The 19,805-nt window shown below is 40.7% G+C and overlaps 1 protein-coding gene across 3 annotated transcripts in view; it reads left to right on the top strand.

Annotated features, from left to right (window-relative positions):
• Positions 1 to 19,805, top strand: part of SORCS2 (sortilin related VPS10 domain containing receptor 2) — an 857,365-nt gene that overhangs the window by 203,578 nt on the left and 633,982 nt on the right. The gene's annotated exons all lie outside the window — the stretch shown is intronic.

Genomic DNA, 19,805 nt, shown 5'->3' with positions numbered 1-19,805 from the left:
GAATGCTTTCATATTATTTCCTGAATGAGTCCAGCATTTTTCTTTCTCAGTTTTATTATCTGCATAATGACAAATTTCTTTAAAAGTCTGTCCAACAATTTAATGTTTTTTATGTTGCTCTTTTGCCCTCTTTGCCTATGCTTTTCAGGAAACAATGTCCTGGGATGGCATTTATTAGGGCTTTAATTTGCAGAGTCCACAGTTGCTTTGTCTGTAGGTCTGATAGAGAACATCAGATTTAGAAGGGCTTTTAATTTATTTATTTTTTAATTGAATATGTTTGCCAATGAAGTCCTGGACTTATGCTCAAGTGCTGCCAGTGTGACAGCACTGTGGCTCTTGTGTGTGTGGTGTGCAGGGTTTTCCTCATAGCCTGTAGAACTGTTGAACTAAAACAAGACTATTAAAACTGGGAGTTTAGCTTCACTGAGTCTTTCTGATGGGTGAGTAGCTGAACAGCCCTTTATTGAAATTTCTCAGTGCAGACAGTCTACAAGGCCAGTTCTTGGTCACACTCAGTACACTTTACTTTGAATCCATTGACTTTAGCAGAGTTCATCTCATTTTATGTTGCTGCAAGTGAGGATAGAATCTAGGCTGAAGTTGACTTATACAAAATCAAATCACAGAGACAAGGGAATCAACCTCCAGGTTGAATCCTGAAATCCAGATAAACTGTTCTATTATCAGTTCCATTTGTGATTGTTGGTACAGTGTTTCACTTTCCTTTTGTGGTCCATAATAACCTAAGGGAATCCAGTCTCTGTCTGTACCTTGGAAACTTCCCTTTCCTGAAAACTTCCCTTTAACTTTTAATTTATTCATAAATTACTTTAAATGGATGATGTGAGTTATTATGATCAGGTTGCTAGTGTCTTTTTCTCCCAGCAAGGAATGCCAGATCATTTGGCAGTTTTCTGTCATCCTCTACCACAACCCTTCACTAAATTTGCACTCCAGAAATTATTTGGACTATCCCACTTATTAGGACTTGATTGTGATCATTTGGAATTATGCTGATCAGAGCTGATCACAGTAATTCTGCAGCCTTTGTGTATATCTCTGCTGCTTATGCAGCTACAAGATAACATTATCCCTTTGCTGAAAAATAGATGCCATGGTCTTGAGGTCAACTTCCCATTGGAGGAGAAATCCATGACATCGAATCTGGGCATATGCTTAGTATAACTTATTAATTAAACTAACCAACAGCAGGCCTACAGCAGAATTAGTCACATATGGCATGTAGAGAACTCTTTCTTTCAGGGAACTCTGTATATCATCAGAGATTGGCTCCCAAGGAGTAATTATACTTCAAAAATTGACTTGTATTAAATACATCAAGACAAAGTGAAAAGTCATTCACAGCTATTCCAAAGAATTTGTTTCAGAAAATCAACACCATAACATTTCCTTCTAAGACAAAAAACTTGTTCAGTGCTAAGGAAAAGAGCTTCTAAAACTGTGGCATTCAGTGACCCCTGCTATAACAATACTTTCCTTCAAACCATAAATTACTGGGTGCCGTGTGAAATTCTATGGCCTGTATTATGGAGGAGGTTAATCTATAAACACTAAGTAGTAGACTTGCTAACAGACTGTAGAAAAGCCTGTATTTCTTTTCTAGAACACGCTGCTTCATTATACCTCCCTTTCATTATTCCTATCACACACACTGTGTCTACACATGAATTTACACATCCCTAAACTTAATGTACCTTAGCCTGAGGTGCATTTAGGCTATCTAGGCACGCATCTACATGTGCAGGCCTAAAGGCGCCTTAACGTGGTTTGCTGAGCAAACACGCTTGCAGCCCAGCACTGGCTGAGGGGGTGGGAGTCTCCAGTCCCCCTGGATGCAGTCGGTAGAGCCCCAGCCCTGATCCCAGCTCGAACCCCTGCCCCTGTTCCTACCTCCCCAGCATTGGTCAAGAGTGGGCTGGAGCTGAGCCTGCAGGGCCCTGCACTGCCACCAGGTGCCACCAAGAAGAAGCGGTGGGAGCTGTTCTTCAGGGTACGGGTGCTGCAGCAGCAGCTCCAGCAGCACCGGTACCTGTCAGTGTGCTGACTGATGACTGCATGCAGGGACACAATGCCTGCCTTTGCCTCTGCCAGTGTGGTGCGGTTCCTCTGCTCACTGCACAATGCAGGAAGCGTGTGAGGCTGCCACTGCTTCCTGGCCTGCTCACACGTGTGCCAGGGCTTGGGTTGTTTTGTTTTATTTGTGCCCCCATGTGCAGTCGTCGGTTGGCACACCGACAAGGGCTGCTGCTGCTGGAACCACCACTCTAGCTCCAGTTTTGGCTCCTTGGAGAATAGCACCCACCGCCGTTGCTTCCTGGCAGCGCTCAGTGGCAGCACAGGGCCCTGTGGGCTTGGCTTCAGCCCGCTCAGTCGACATATACAGTGTTAAGGCACCTTAAGGCATCTACATGTCCCTTAAGGCACCTTAACTATTTGCATTTAAATTTGATACCTGCTTTAAGAGCGATTAAGGCGTGATTAGCTAAAATCACCATTTTTAAGGCACATTAAGGACCCTCACATGTAGACCTATGCTCTTAATATGCCTTAAAAATGGCTAACGTGCCTTAAATCAGCACATGTAGATGCACTCACAGAGTACTTTTCCTCAGCTTCCCTCTCTCAGTGAACATGGGGGAAGGAGGAAAACTTAGTGGCCAGAGGAAAGGGTATCTGTTCTGCATGACCTTAGGGTTGCAGTTGTAATTTAGACAGAGGAGAAGCAGCAGGTAGAATCATGTTCCAGATCTGACAGAAAGAAAACTGGCAACTTGAAAAGGTGCAAGAGGTAAGGATTTTTGCGAGTGGTTTCTTTTGTAGGACCAACTGCATAGCTGGGATAAACTTAGATAAGTGTTTTAATGAAATGCCTTCTTCAGGTCAGTTTGAGAAAGGGTTAGATTGAAAGTTCAAACAATAACCAAAGTGCATGACTGTGCAACTGAATCCATGCAGGTGAACCCCACAATCCTTGTAGAGCCTTGTTAATGGCAATGGGTAATTTCAGCCTGTCCACACATATCAGATTGCAGAACAAGGGGAGGAAAGGGGTAATCTCATCCCTGAGCTATAAATTGGTGGAAATGATACCAAATAATGAAAGTGCTAACAACTCTGTAATATAAGAGTCCTGGCTTATTCCACTGATGCAGTAGAAGCATAAATCATCCGGGAAGCACATAAATAGAGCTAGGAGACTCCAGCATTCATTTGTGTAGTTTACTGTAGTTGTATGTTGTTATTACATACTTATTTGGTGCAAGGCAAGTCAGGGTTTTGCTTCTGAATTTAGTGTAAAATAAATGAATGGCCTTTGGGAAGGTTACAAGTTATTTATTAAGTTTTTATGCAAAGAGCTTTTGAAGAAAGCACTGTAAATATTGGAGATACAAGGAAGTGGACATGATGGATTGCGTTAAGTTAAATGAAGTCAAAAGTATATCATATCAAAGGCTGACATTTCAAACCAAGGTGCTTAATCTATTGTGACAGAACATGTTTGTGCATGTAGATACCAGTCATTGTACACACTAAGGTTTCAGTTGTGCCAAAGGGTACTCATGCACTGCTCTACCCCACATCAGGTCTTGTACAGCATTTCAGTCAGGACTAAGGCGCTAAGCAAAATCCACCATATGTGTTTATCTGTGCCTGTACAATGAGTCAGTTTATCTCTCTTCATTATCTTCATCTTCATTATCTCTTCATTTATCTCTCTTACCATTCTTTGTATTGGTGATTTATTCACATGTCATGCTTGCAAGTACATATTTCATGAATGTAATGGTAGGCATTAAAATTTATTTAAATAATTTAAATTAAATATTCTACCTAGGAAATTTATACTAGTAGATAACATTTATCTTCAGACATAAGCAACCCTTGAAAATAGGTAAACATTATTTCCATTTTACAAACTGGGGAATCAAGATATTTTGTGACTCACTGAAGGCTACATGGTGACTCGGAAGCCTGCAAAGACACAATTGGAATAGGACAGTTTCTTACAGTGAGGCTAGTCCTCAGATCATTAGACAATCCCATCTCTGACTTGGAAGCAGCCTTTTGCATCTTAATTTGCTGTCGGTGATGAATAATAGATGGTGACGATGATTGCTAATAAAGTTTTGATTGCATAATTATCAGGCTGTAACGACATGGTAGTGTTAATGCCATTCTCTGTGTAATTGCCATTGTTCCTAACGGCATCACCACATAGTTAATGCCTTACTGCAGAGCAAAGCAGCCTGTGTTCTTTTGCTAACTATGCTGTTAATTCTTCTTGGCACTCTACACTGAAACCTACGTATGGCAATGCTCAGAGTAGTGGATGGGTTTTACATTATTCATGTGCTCTAACTGGGGCATAGTTGAATGAAGAGGTCAGAAAAAGATGACCATTTTTCAAGAGGCACCTTTTTTGGTTTTCTTACATACAAGCTTATGTGTTGGACATGAGATCCAGTTGTGCAGTGTCTTTAGACATCAGTGGGGCATAGACATGTAATGGTCAGAGAGTGTAAAGGGGCACTTGGCATTTAAGAGAGTAGTATGTGCTTTGTTTCTCATAGATCTGAAACTGCAGTTCCCAATACCCACACAAATGAACCAGAGTGAAAGTAAAATAAGAAGTCGCAAAACATTGGCCAGCAAAGTAACTTCTTTAAGCTACTTTCCTGTGCCTCTCTCAGACCCTTTAGTAAATCCTTGGCAATACAGGTGCACCTTACAGAATGCCAAGTCAATTGACAAATTAAAGAGAAAACACCTGTCCCCAGTCTCTTGCCTTTTGAATCATGGGGCTCTTATTTCTAGTGCATCAGCACATTATAACTACAAGTTAATCTCACAGGGAGAGAAGAGATTGCTGTAGCTTGCTCACAAACTTTTTAGAGATTCAAAGGTGAAAACCAGCTCCTGGAAACGAAGAACCCTTCCCCTTCCCCCCGTGCTCCCCCCACAACATAGACTATGATGCTTCAGCATGTCATACCTTCCCCTGTGTGAAACACCAGAGCGTTGCCTAATAAGTGGGCAACTGTATTCTGCAGTAACTAGCATTTCCAGATGGTCCTACATTGTGGTTCTGATCTGAAAAGTGACTGTAGAGATGGCCTCAGGGGATCCAGTTATTGAGTCTGATTTCCATATCAAATATGTTCATTTTACAAGTTCAAAAAGAGATGGTTTTCTAATTACTAGCCCAGCAAACTCAGTTCGGGTTCTAAAGTCCCAGCTGTGCTTTTCCTGGCAAATATTTGGTCACCAATAATCAAATCTCATGCTATCCACTGCTTCACCTGTACAATTTAATTATTTCATATTATGCCCCCACTTATACCTCTGTCTTAACCAGAGACAGTGAAGTTACAAAGATAACCTTGCAGTTGCACAGGATTATGGTACACCAGATTCCTACAGCCTTTTTTGTCACAGTGCAGTTCCTGTAGTTGCCTAACCATATTAAACAACCTTTCATTTATTTCAGGGCATTCTGTGTATGTTGTAAAGACTGTTACAGATGATGCAGCTGAATTTCCATTAATTTTAAAATTCATTTTCAGGCATTTAAAAAGCAATTAGAAAAATTGTGCTCCAGATTTTAGTCCAACAGATCTTGGCCCTTGAACTATATTTTATTATAAGGAACCTTCAGATAAGCAAATGTGTACTGAAAACATGCAAAAGACAGAGGAAATAAGGATAACATGGTCCTGGCAACCCTAACTTATGAATTTTCAAGATTATAAAATACATGATTAATGTTGTTTCTGTTCCAGCATGATTCCATTTGATTCACATCCCACAAGATAGTTTGTGGCTCTGTTGCATTTCTAAAGTTTGCTATTGCACATACTTCAGCATGTGCCTGATTTCAGTGGGACTATTCACAGCATCTTGAGTTAAGTAGTACAGAAGTCTTTGGTGATTTAAGGTCTATGAATATAATCTTATTCACTATAAGCTCTGAGGGACAGGGACTGTCTTTTTGTTCAGTATTTGTACGTTGCATAGTACAATGAGGTTTTGGTATGTTACAGGGCTTCTATGTGATCTTGCAATACAGCTAATAAAAACAACTAGGATGCAAGGCTTGAAACGAATAGTTCATTAAAAAGAAAAACCTATATGATTTTACTATATGATTTTAAATTATTTTTTTCTAGAATATAATTTTATAAAAACACAGAAAATACAAAGAAATGATGGACAGAGTGAGATTCTAACTTTCACTTTCCAATGTAATGTCTTTTTAAATAGCTTCCATATAAATACTTAATTTGAGTTTTATATAATTAGGAATGGGGCTTCACCTAAAGTATACAGGTGCCAACAGGCACTGGAGAAAGTACAGCAGAGCCTTTTTCTCTTAACAGTCCCCTTAAGGCATGAGATTGTTATTTCTTTAGCAGGTTGTTTTTTTCTTTTCTTGTTGCTAGAGGAATAACTGCATCAAAGCAGGACTAAATTGCTGTTGAACTGATTTGTTACAGTTAGGACACAGTATTTATTTTTAAGCCAATCTGATAATCTCATTTCAGTGTTTGATTCATTGAGATTTATTCATATGACTGTTTGATTCCTTTAACAGGGATTCGCTTGTTGAAGGTTTTTTATAGGCACAGGATGTGTGGGAACTGCTACAACATCTCTTAAGTACTGTATTGGGTAGTTGCCTTAAGTAGGTTAAATTTGCACACTTGTTTGCTGAGCCTGATGGAAACAGGATATACGGCCTTTCATTTTCACCAGTTCAAAGCCACTCTAGATCAGTAATGGAAGAAATTCTTACCTTATGTTGGCTCTTCTATAGTCTTTGTCCAGTCAATAGCAGAACAGTATCTGCAGAATACAGACAGACCACTACTACAGTAATTTGGCCTCTGCAGAGTGGCTGGAGATGGGAATAGAAATAAAGCTGTTACCGTGAATGACTCAAACCTAAGCCATGCGTATAGAGAATGGGGAAACTTATATTGATACCAGGCCAACCCAAGAACACTTGGGTTGTTGACTATGCTTGACTGCAATGGTAGTTTTATGATGTGTTGCTCCCACATTCTGATGCCCCTGATTTCACCCTGCACCATGCTTCTTCCTTCTGACCTCAAGCCCTAGTCTTACCCCTGCCAGTTCTGCTCCCGCCATCCCAGCATGGGCCCCCAAAGAAGCCTACCTGTGACCAGCATTATTGCAGGCAGCCTGAGATGTAGCAGCAACAGCACATGGCTGTGAGAACACTCCCTGCAGGTTGCTACACTCCCGCTCAGACACCAAGTAGTTCTGCTATGCTATGTCTGCCAGAGCTTCAGTAAAACTGCAAATGCTTAGCATTTTTACCAGTGGATAAAGGTTTTTAATGGACTTTACTGACAGCCATTTTTAGACTTTTTTACCGACAGTAAATTTACTGACAGTTGGCAGAATCGGTTCCTGTATCATCTCCATTAACAGTGGAACATACATATTCAGTTTCTTTGGAGTGACACTCCAAGAGTATGCTGGCCCCAAAACTATGAAGTCAATGAACTGACACTGTATATAAGGCTCTCTTTATTTTCTACTTCACAGAAAGGTATAGAGGAGGGACCATATATGATTGCTGTGAGTCAAATTGTTTAGCACATTTTTGGAAGGTATCTAGAAACTGTGATTCCAGATGATGTCTAAAAACCTGAATTTAATTTGTTAAGAAAAATGAAACAAAAACAAAACCCTGAGAAATAGCAAACTCCTTGCTTAGATGTGGCATCACTGTCTACAGGACAGTCCAGCTGGTAGTCTATGAGTAGATGAGGGAAAAATGGTCTCTGAACCACTGTATGACTTAGTCAAAGCATGTTGCCTTTCTCTGCTTTCTCCTCCTCCTAACATTTGGCTGTCTACTTTGTAAGTTCTTTGGAGAAGGGACTATTGTTTGCTTTGTTTTTTCTCAAAGTGGGATCCTGCTCTTTTTAGGGCCTGTAAATGTGACTGCAATACAGATAATAATTAGAAAAGGTAACGCTCAGAACCTTCCTGCTGCCTTCTGCCTCCTTACATTTCTGATGGAAGACTGTGGGAGTAGTAGTGCCTAGACAACAGTACTGACACATTGTGGACTTCATCTGAAAATGCTTATACTGTACTTGTTTTTATTATAAGGCAGTTACTAGCTGCACCAATAGACAGTAAGAAAGCATTTTTCTCTGTGTTTGCTTGAAAAGTCTGTTGTATAAAGGATTTGCTCCTATGACATGGCCCCACATTGGGATCCTTGTATCATTCCTGTGGTGTGTAATATAGTAGCAGATTTACTTATTCCTGTAGTATGTCCTCTAGTGCATCCCATGTTAAGTGATTGGAAATTAATTTGGTTGTTGGGCCTGAATGAATGAACAGCTGTGTAGTTAATTATGCAGAATGGTATAGAAAAATGTAGTGTTAATGTTTTATGCTCTCATTATCCCTGCAGTATGGAATATATTTTTTCAACCTGAAAATGGCTAAGGCAATATTTCCCACATAAATAATTTATTAGAGACTCGGTATGGTAGGCAGCTTTCTCTTCCTTCATTTTGGCAGAAAGGAGGAGTTGAGCATACGAAGATCTCTGTGCAACCCTCAGCTATTTCTTAAATCTGTGTATAACCCTTTGCCTGGTTTGGTGGTGGTACTGGGGTGAGAGGCGAAAGAGTCATGATAAAATGCACCATCTAACAAGACCTAAATATCCTGGTTTCTATTGCTGTTAGGTGGTACAACAGGTCTACCAAAGGGTAGTCTGGTTTACCTTCTCTGTCACCTCTCTTTGATGGGCGGACAAGAAGTGCAGAGCACATGGTACTGTCGTTAGGTATGTAATGTAACTTGGAACAAGAAATGTTATTAGAAAACGAAACAAATTGATATTGATTTAAAACTGTTCTTTGTGTGTTTTGCTGTGGAACTATGGTATAGAACCTTGCTATCTGAATTTCTTATGCAATTTAAAGTATAATGAAAGTATAAAAAGAAAGTATAAATGAAGCAAAGGAAAAGAACCCATTTTGTCCAAGAAGAGCAATCCCCTCTGTCGGGAAGTGTCATAAGATCATGAATGTCCCCATAGAACAAACAGAACAGTGGTCCAAATTCATTTCTCATGTAACCCCATTGATTTGGACCATTTGTTTTCAAGTCTTGCAAAACAAAATATGTGAAGTTCAGTTTCCCAGTAATAAAAGGACTAACAGTTGAATTGGTCTTTAGTGGAACCCAGATATTACAACTTTATATAAAGTTTTGCAGGCTATCTCTTCAGCCAGGCAAAAGTGAAAAGACTGTGTGGTCCTGGTTTTACAGTTTACAGTTCAGTTTACAAGAAAGGAGAGGCTGAGGTCCCCCTCCAGCACTGTTCCAGGATAACATTAGAAGTCATGAACTTTTCAGTAGAAAATATTGGCACATTGGAGTTTGAGAGACAGTGAATTTTTTCCCCCTTTCAAGTATTTGGAGGCTGTTATCACTGCTTTGTCTTAATTTTTACCATATGCTGTCCTCAGTTTAATTTTGCAATGTTGCTTTGGGATATAATTTATATGGAAACGTGTTCAAAAATAAAATTGTGCTGTATTGTATGATGACCAAGGCCCAAGAATTCTTTTTCTCCCATAAAGTTCCCACTTTTAATATGGGTATTTGAGATATATATATATAACTTTTTCATTCTTTAATCCATCCAGTAAAGCTGGAAGAATAGTCATTCCTGTTATATCTGTTGTTTAAATGTCATCTGCAGTGAAAATTACTCATTGTGTGTGTGTTCCAGTTCCAGGTGTGCAGCATTTAACCTCATAAATGGTACCTTTTGGCACACTTAGCAACAGCTTAGCTTCAAGTCTGTTACACTAGAGGACCATGACTAACTACTCCCCGATCTGTGTGTTGGGCTAATCAAACACATGGATGGTGAAATATTTTGCTTTGCCAGGAGGGGCAGTGCTCCCAGGCAAAGTGAAGAAGAATGGGATAAAAAAAATCTCATGGCTCTGCATGTTAGATGGTCTTAGGGTGAATTTATGAATCTGTCAGTGTTCCAAATATGGAAAGCTTGCCAAGAAAAACATTTAAATAAAATTAAATAGGGGAAGAAAGTTAATTTTTTAAAGATTAGAAAAGTATGTTGTATATAGTAGGTTTCCGTTTGTTCAAATCACTGCATTATCTTTGTGGGCTAAAATTAAGATGATCTTAACTGCTTGTTTATGCAATAGAATAAAATCGGGGGAAAACCCTACAAGTTTACATTTCTGTGCAAGACAGTTCTGCACCTTGTTTCTGAGGATCTTAAAGTGCCACACAAACTCCTTTCATGTGAAACATTCCTGTCAAGTGAAAAAGTATGAAGAAACTATTCCCCCCCCAAAACTCCAAATATTCAGTGTGTAAACATTTATAATAATTGCCAATATATTGTTATCAAAGGATATTAATACACGCTGTTCAGATGCAACTGCCACATCAACGTGATTCTGTAGCAGCACAAGTTTAGCAAAACTGCTCCGGCTTTTAACTTTGCTTCATACAGGGTTGAAATTGGGGTGATTTTACTCACCTGTATACCTATAGGCTCACACAGTCCTGATATATTCATCATAGTTGACATGCTTCCAAGTAGCAGCTCCCTCTTCCCTTTTAAAGCTGTTAAAATATATGTTTATCCAGATTCCTAGGTCCTGGTCCTTACTCCAAACACTTCTATGCATGTTATCCAATTACTTTTTCATTCAAAACTCAACATCAATTCTAGAGCCTTTATTCCCAGACAAGTGCTCTCCCTCTAGCCCAGTATCTCTCGCATCTCTTTCTGTCCATTTTCCCAGCTACTACAGATAAGGTACAGAGTCACTCCATCCTTGTCTTTAGCTTGTTGGGTAGGGTGTTTTCCTGGGAAGTAAGAGAAAAGGGTTTGAACCCTTGTAATGAAGAAAGGCACTGTACACACTTGATTTCCTGGGCACATGCATGAACCACTAAGCTACTAGTAAGTCCCTGCTTTTTTATTAAAGCCAGTCATCTCTCTAGGGTTTCCAGTCAGTTTGCCAGCAAAGAACAAACAAAGCAAACCCTGTTCTTGTTCAGATGTTGAGAAGGGCAACCTAGGCTTCTCTCTTGGCATCACAATTTCCTCTGTTCTCTGCCCTTACATTCTGCTCTCTGTGGCTCCTCCCTCCGAATCATTAGTTGCAGCTGACTCTGAGCTTTTTGGCCAGGCAGGCTATTAACTGTTGCCTACCTGGGAGTTTGTCCCCTGAAGGTTGAGCACCTCCTTCCAGTCCCCAAGGACATCTGTTGGAAGAAAAAGAGTGAGCCAGCCCTATATAGGCAACAACATCTAGATGAGGGTTAAGGTGTGACTCCTGACCTTACATAAAAACCTAACTCAGAGCTCCAGGGAAGTGCCTAACTTTGGGAGAGAAATGGGACTTCAGAGAGATCCCTCTGTTTGAATGTTGTGGCTTAGGTGCTGTGCTGTAAATCCCATGCCTACACTTCACTGTTTAAAATACATGGGAGTTATAGCCTAACTTGGGCTTGTCACTTCTGGTCCTGAAGCCAGACATCTAATTTTTAGGCATGTCTGTGCTGAGCCCTCCCCACATTTAAGTCAGTTTTTCTTCTCTCTTCATCTCCATACCTCCTAAATCTTTCAAAAATTGAACTTAAGCCCTGTTTACAAAGTAAATTTACCATGTTTGGTAGTGGTGTCCTCAAGAATGATATTCTTGCTTTCTGCAGCTTGCCTCTTAATCCAGAAGAGTAGCTGTGTCCAGTGCCAGTTAGGTCACTCCCATACCTCTGGTGCTGTGCAGATGGGGCTGTACTGCTTCCAGTTTAGGAGGCAGCCATGTGGAGCAGTGTGGTATGCTTGAGGATCCTGCTGCTGATCTGGTACATCTGGCTCTAGGCTCCTAGTTCACTGTCATCAAACTTAAAAACAAAATATTAGCTTTGCATATGCTGAATAATTAGGCACAAGGACATCAAGGCTGCCAGAATTGCCTTTGTGTCCTTGATTTTGTTATTTAGTGTCATATTCTTGATGGCTTTTGATTTAATTGTTAGTGCATTATTTATAATGTCTTTTGGCTGCAACAGCTGTAATCTCCTAAATAATGTTTCCCTGTCTATTATTTCTTTCTGCAGAATTTGTTTGTTATGGAGCGACTCCCAGGCACCTACACAATAGGTGCTGTAATTGGGTGCAATACAGGTCTCCTAAATAAAGCAGTAATCATACTAGATGTGCAGTTTGAGTAGGTTTTTTTTCTTTTAAAGGATGATGTGCAAAAGATAAATGCTGTCTTGGCAACAAAAAAAAATTACAAGGCTTATTTTTTCAGGAGAGGAAGAAAATTATATGATATTTTCATCCTTTCTGCATATAGTTTTCTTACAAGTCAGAAGGTTGAAACTCAGCAACTTGGGCCTGTGATGGGAGACAATTTACTGTCGGCAGCACATATTCAAATTGAACAGGCCATGGGGGCTTGCAAAGAGTGAAATTCATGTAGGCTTTTATTAAAACCAGATGATGAAGGATCATTTGTTATAATCTTCAGTTTGGCTTAAATTTTTGTAAGAGGTACCTATTAATTCTTGGTGTCTTGGGGTTTTGAGGAATGAACCCCAGATTACTAGTTGCTTTTGAAAATCTTTGCATATAAAATGAAAATCAACTGAAGCACAGATTTAGTAAGTTCTTCATCACTTCATGCCATACCATTTATTGCTGAAGGGATACCATGTAAAATGATGTCTGCCTTGATGCTGGAGGTCAGAGTATATTATCTAATGGTCCCCTTCTGTCTCCCAAAAGTTAATGGATATGCCCAGTGTCCTACAAGAAAAGTCTTAGCTACATTCTTGTTTCCCTTCTGCTGACACTTAGAGTGGGTATGGAAAACAAATATGAACAAAGCACATTAGGACCATTATTAAAAGATTTTGGGACATTCATGTTTTGACCTAAGAGTTGGTTTCTTCATTCTCAAAGTTTTCTCATGGTAAAACACCATCAAGCACTGTTACCTCTTAGCTTTGAAAATATAATGTATAATCAACCTGGATGATTAACACTGAGCTTTCTTTTTGTGAAGTTGCCCTCTTGCGTTTTCCCTCATGGGCTGCTCTGCTGCTTGACTGTTGCATATTTATGAAGCAGATGGTGTGATAGCAAGTGAGGCCGAATCTGTAATAGAGGTTTACCTGATTTTGTACCTTTCTTTGCTCCACATCTAATATTTTGTTTGTTAAGAGGAAGGTGTGCGTGTAGAAATATTAAAACATGCTGAAAGTTACCAGAGGCTCTTGTTTTACTCACAGCGAGGTAGGATGCCCAGTAAGTAATTAGATATTTTTATGGCAGCAGTCACTCAAAAAGGTCCAAATGGTGTATTATTGCTCTAGGAAATGTGCTTCCTTTCTTGCATTCTGGTGTTCTTTTAGGGGTGCAATGTGCTGAACACTGCTATTGCAAACTAGATGGCCAAGTATCACTGGTGTAAATTGATCTATCTCTTTTGATGTTAATGGAAGCGATATAAGGATCAGGTCAGATAGGTCTCAGTAAACTTGCAGCCTAGTTTATACCAGATGAGTCTCTTGCTCCAGGCCTTTTAGGAAAAGCATAATAGAATGCTGTACCTTTCATTCCAGAAGGAGTAATTACTTTGCCTCCATCTTCCTCCTCATGATTCTTGTTTTTGCAGGTAATTGGAGTAGTTGATTTGCAGATGAGCCCCTGTAGCAGAGAAGGGGTTAACTTTTAGCTTCACATATCAAGCCTTCTCTCAGCTTGACATTTTGCACGGCAGTTTTTTCCTGCATCACAAAGCATCTCCGTCTATGCAGAAATTCAGTGATCTGACTTGGGGTCGGACGGTGGTAGGAAATGGAAGGCTGATTGTATACAGATCAGACTGCTTTCAAATTCCATTTTTTAGGCATGAAAGTGCCATGGGTAATTTCTTCTCCTTTCATGCGTCTGAGCATGATTTTCTTAATTAGACTTTAAAATAAAAAAAAAAATCTCTCTATGCTTGGCCTAAACCTTCCCATGAATTTGTACCTGGCCTTTTGACTTATAGTTCCTTTTGTCAGTAGTTCTTCTCATCATTTAGTGTTTTTTTTGTCATTTAGTTTAACAAGCAGAAGATTTCAGTGAGGTGAGGCACCGCAGGGCAAAGTAGGTGAGGAGTAAGTTTCAGTTATTGATTGCTTTTTTTTGCATTTTGATGGCCTTCATTCCTACCTAGGGACACAAGGAATGTAATCTTTCACCCTCCCCAAGGGTGCCTACCCCAGTTGTACCTTTATACTCCGTGTGAGATAGGAAGTGATGGTGAGATTGCTAGTGACTTCAAGGTAATAGTTAGATTTTTTTTTAAATTGTTGCAATGCAAAGCTCAACTTTACATGTTAAAACACACACATACACATGCAGACAAAACCTAATACTTAAATATATACACAGTAGTTGAATCTGACCCCAAGAAACACTGATAACCCCCAGGTACTTGCACTCAAAACCAAGGGCTCCTAAGGTATGCACCTGAGATGGCATCTAGGTGTTTCATTTTAAGACCAACCAAAATGACTCATCCAAACTTATGATTGAAAATTCTCTCTTCTGTTGTTAGGGCCTGATCTACAGCTCACTGAAGTGAGCAAACCTGCTTCCACTGGTGTCAGTGGGCTTTGGATAAAGCACCTTATTTGTCAAAAGTAAAAAGGAACAAGGTCAACATTTCCAAAAGTGACTGGTAATTATGGGTGGATGGCTCAATTTTTGGATACCCAACTTGAGACACTTTGTAGTAGCTTAATTTTCAGTGGAAAGCTGTTCAGAGATTTCATGAAGTCAGGCCTTCTTTAACGTGTCCTGTGCTGAGCACCCAGAAAGTGAAGTATCCAAAAACATTAGTCACTTAAGAACACAAATGCATTGCTAGGTCAGACCAGTGGTCCATCTAGTTGTCTCTCTGACAGCACAAGAGTGACTACAACGGAAAAAAAATTAGGTGCCAGTGAGCTTTACTCTGTACTGTGAAGATCAGCAATTTGAGCTGTGGAAGACTGTCAGAAAGAAGGACAGGATTTTGGAGCAGAGGTCCAGAGAGATTTAAATATGAATGTCTCTCTTCCTAACTTTTTTTTACAAGGAATTGCCATAAAATCCTTTAAGGAAGGATGGTTTCTTGTGATGGTACCATAGTGGACCTTCCTGCATGAGTTAATGAGTGTGGGTTGTACAGTTGTGTGATCTCGGGTAAGTTTCAATTCTCTGTCTTCAATATAAGGTTGCAGGACTGTTGAGAAAGTGAATCCATTAATGTTTATGTGCCGCTTGGACTCGATGGTGAGGAATCCATAAAAAAGCACACTTGGTAAATAAAAGATGTTGGCTTTACACTGAGTTGGATGGCAACTTCTGAGCAAAAAGATGGCCCTGTTCTCCTTATGCTGTGGAACACTAAGAGTGAAAACAGATGTTGGCAAACAAAGTGGATCAAGCTGTGATGTGTTGGGCGATGTGTTCCCCTTGCCCACAGAATTCCCCATGTCCCTTGCTGCCCTGTGCTTCCTTGTGGGGACCCAGGCCTATTTCAACCTGGGCATCACGCTGTGGGGCAGTATGGTGGCATAGAACTTAGCCAATTTCTGGCACCCCATACATCCATGCTGGGACCCATCCTAACCCATGCTTCATGTAGAGGCACGGGCAATTCAGGACCCAGCATGGAGGCACAGGGCACCAGGAATTCCCTGGGTCCTGCACCACCCTGCATCTCCTTGCTAGAACCTGCACTGAGTCATATCTCTGCATGAAGCACATGTCAGCATGGATCCTAGCATGGAGGTATAGGGCTGTGTGTGTCTGTGTGTAGAGGCACGGGGCACTAGAGATTCCCCGGGTCCCGTGCCTCTATGTTGGGAACTGCGCAGGCTTTCCCTGATTATGGAAATGCATTCCTGAAGATCCTGGGGTGAGTGTTTGTAAGCCAGGATTCCCAACTTTCCCTGCATATAGGAAGTGCCCCAACATTCCCTGCAGAATATCTCTATAAGTAGTGAAAAGCCAGGCAGGCACTTTGGGGTCTTGAAGGGCCTGATCCTAAGTGTGCAAGATAGAGACCCTCAAACCCTTGACCCCTGAGGTGATTGGAGAGTGCAGGCAGCTTTGGGTTGCCCACACTCTCCTGCTACAGAGCAAATAGATGTCTGCTGCGATAAAGCAGCACTATTTAACACTACCTTTTGTTGCACCACTGATGTGATGTAACAAGGGCAGGGGGGCATCTATCTGCTCCCCATTTGTGCTTCCATAAAAATTAAATTCTTATGGTGGTTCAAACGTGACATCTGTTTGTCTCCTTAGTGTCCTAGGAAGGAAATTATAGGAACAGGAAAAGACCATCCAGCTCAACAGACCTAGACTGTTGAGACTGACTGTAATCTTGTGCTTTCATTTCTTCACCATGTTCTCATATTGCTTCCTCCTCCAACTGGCTCTGCTTGTCACTAGTGTAGGGTGGCCATCATAGAGGACAGTCTGGCTGTCCTTTATTTTTCTCTTAAAGAGAAAAATAGAGGGTGTAAAGGCGTCCAGTTTCGTATCAATAGAGGACAGAGGACCGAGTAGCAGAAAACCAGAATGTCCTCTATGATACACTACACTAGTGTGACCAGTTTTTTGCTCTTAGATTCTTGCCTACGAGTATTCATTTATTTTATATGAATGTACCTTTGTGAATGTGTACTGTGTTTTAAAATATTCCTTTTGAGAAAGAAGTAGACTGAAAAGATGTTTTCTGAGGTCATGGGAGAGGTGGCTTGATTTGTGTTGTGTTTGTGGGGAAGAGGGCTGTGCTGAAGCCCAAGCACCTGCCCTCTAAAGAATGCAGATTTCTTTTGATTATAGTTACATTGTTCCATTTTATTTACTGATGTGAACATTTATATCTCGGGTGAATTTGTTTCTCCATTGAAGTCAAGGCTCTCATTGACTTTAATGACACCAGGATTTCATTCTCTTGTTTTTCAGCTAGTCTAACTAATGACTGTAGTTCTTAGAGTCAAAGGAACTGGGTTCTCTTTCTACAATCATTTGCAGTCTTGCCTTGAGACCTTGCTTGCCTGTCTTAAAAAAATAGAAATGATAATGTTCACCTTCCTTGGAGAGTTCTTGGTGAGCTAGAAATAAAAGAGTATCTCAGTGCAAAATGTTGTTAGAAGTGTTACCCATATTCTGAACAAAGGTCCCAGCACTGACAACTTACACTTTTTTTTCCACTTGCAAGTTTCCTTATCTCTCAGAATCTTATTCTGATTTTCTGCCATTCATCTGTGACATGGAACCTTATCAAATATTTGATTTAAAAAAAAATTAATTAAATTACATTCAAAGAACTTTTACAGTCCCTAAACTCTTTCACCAACTCTAGGATGGTAGTTATATTTTTCAGCAGCTATTTCCAGTCAGTTGCTTAAGCAAGACCTCCCTTTACTGAAATCCATGCTGGCTATAGCTTTACACCTTTGCATTTCTGAATATTTTCCACCATGTTCTTTGAATGTTGGGCCAACAAGTAGGGAGAAGATGGTTGGCTGCATTATTTTTTTTTTTTGTGCTTTGATCCTTCTGGGGTTGTCAGATGACAATTTAATCCTCCCTTCAGAGGAGCTATAAGACTGGTCTGATTAATGCCTATTCTTGTTCATCCCATTCTTCCCCCAGCTTTGAAGCAGTGGGCCAAATTCTATGCAGGTCTGAGTTGTACCAATTTACATCCATGGAGAATTTAGTTCAGTTATAGTAGGCAATTGTAAGAATGAACAATCTAATGCTTATTCAGTACTAGGAAATTAGGAGGCTTTATGTAAGTGCAACGTGTTATTCATAATTATTATTGTTTTAAGATGGAATATTTTAGGACATTTCTGTAGTGTGTGTATAATAATATTTTGCTATTTGTAAAGAGTTTTGTCCTTGTTACCTCATTTTGCCACATCTCTTACTGCATTTGGCTAACAAGATATATTTAGCTCCGCATTCACATTCTCTGCCTGAAAAATAAGTGCACTTTTTGCTAATGCAAGTATTAGGGGTGTGCAAAATTTCTATGGGTGTTTCATTTCCAAGATGTTTTGATGTGTTTCAAGCTTGAAACATCGATATTGAAACAAAACAAAAGGCTTTGAAACAGCTTTGAAATGAAACGAGGGCACTTGAATCATTTCAAAACATTTCGAGTTTCGAAGCTGTACTTGCTGCAGCACTGGCCCCCGGATCTGCACGGGCCCTTGGATCTGCACGTGGGATGACAGCATGCTGCTGCTGCCATCTGGGGCCAGCACCAGCACCCGAGTCTGCCAGGTGCAGCCTGTGCCGAGCTCTGGGAAGAACCCAGTGCTGACACTGGCTCTAGCCAGCAGCGGCAGCCTGGTGTCATTCCTCATGCAGATCCGGGGGCCCGTGTCCCCCAGGAGGAGTCTGGCACAGCCCCGCAGCCCTCCTGAGAGCCGTGGGCCCCCGGATCTGCATACAGGATGACAGCAGGCTGCCACTGCTGGCTGGGGCCAGCGCCAGCACTGGGTTCTTCCCGGTGCTCAGCGAGGGCTGCGCCTGGCAGACTCGGGTGCTGGCACTGGCCCCAGCCAGCAGTGACAGCATGCTGTCATCCTGCATGCAGATCCATGGGCCCACACCCCCTTGGAAGAGTCCAGCACAGCCCTGCAGTCCTCCCAGGGGAACGGGTCCCTGGATCTGCATGGGATGACAGCAGGCTGCTGCTGCCAGCAAATGATACAAGGTTTGCTTGTCAGCAGTTTGAGGTGCAGTTTTTCAGAAACCCCTGCACCTATCTCCTTGAAGATTGGCAAGCTTCATGTCCTCAGAAGGGGCTACCACTCCTGCAATTTTTATCCAAATTGGGCAAGAAATGACAAGGATATAGGCATTTTCATGATTCCCCATTGTAGCCTATGGGCGAAACAGTGAAACAGTTTCAATGAAACGAAATGGAACAGTGCTTTAAAATGAAACAACATTAAATGAAACACTGTCCCTTTGAAACGGCGAAACGGAAGTCAAAACAAAATGGTGCTATTTCGCACAGCCCTAGCAAGTATGTCTGTTTTGCTTGATGTGTAGGAATGTACACTCCCTTATTGTGAAGGAAAATTTAAAAAGAGAGAAAATATCTGTGTAGGAAACCATATTTATTATGCTTAACAGTAACCATTCCTCTTGGAAAAAATATTTCTTACATTTTGACATGCCAAGAATGTTTTTAAAATAAAGATGATGAGTTAAATATGAACTCACCTGAAAAATTCAGCTGCAACAAAATGTAATAGTATATACCAGTAACTGTACATTGAAGAGTTGGTAGTCTCAGTCCTTTTGCTGCCAGCAAAGAAATTTGAATAACCAGAAGCCACATCCCAGTTGACAGATTGGTATCCTTGTTGGCAGTCTCAGCAGAAATCCCAAGGACTTGATGGAATGTAAAAACAGAATCTGGTCTTGTCCCTGGCACTGGTCTCTCCAGGTCAGAGTTTAGGCGTTAGCAAAACAATTAAAATGCTTAGAGGTGTGTCTTCTGCAACTACTTGTTCTTTGTGTTCTGTGAATAGATAACTTCATTTTTCTGATTTAACATGGCACTTTTCACTCACATTAGGTTTGTAAAATGTGAAACTTGGGGGTTTTTTTTGGTTTTTTCCCCCAATAGCTAGGAAATCAAAGAGGCATT

This window comes from Alligator sinensis, unplaced genomic scaffold (genome assembly GCF_000455745.1).
Source record: "Alligator sinensis unplaced genomic scaffold, ASM45574v1 scaffold421_1, whole genome shotgun sequence".
Lineage (NCBI taxonomy): Eukaryota > Metazoa > Chordata > Crocodylia > Alligatoridae > Alligator > Alligator sinensis.
The sequence above is the reverse complement of the archived record's forward strand: the minus strand, read 5'-3'. Positions and strand labels throughout refer to the sequence as shown.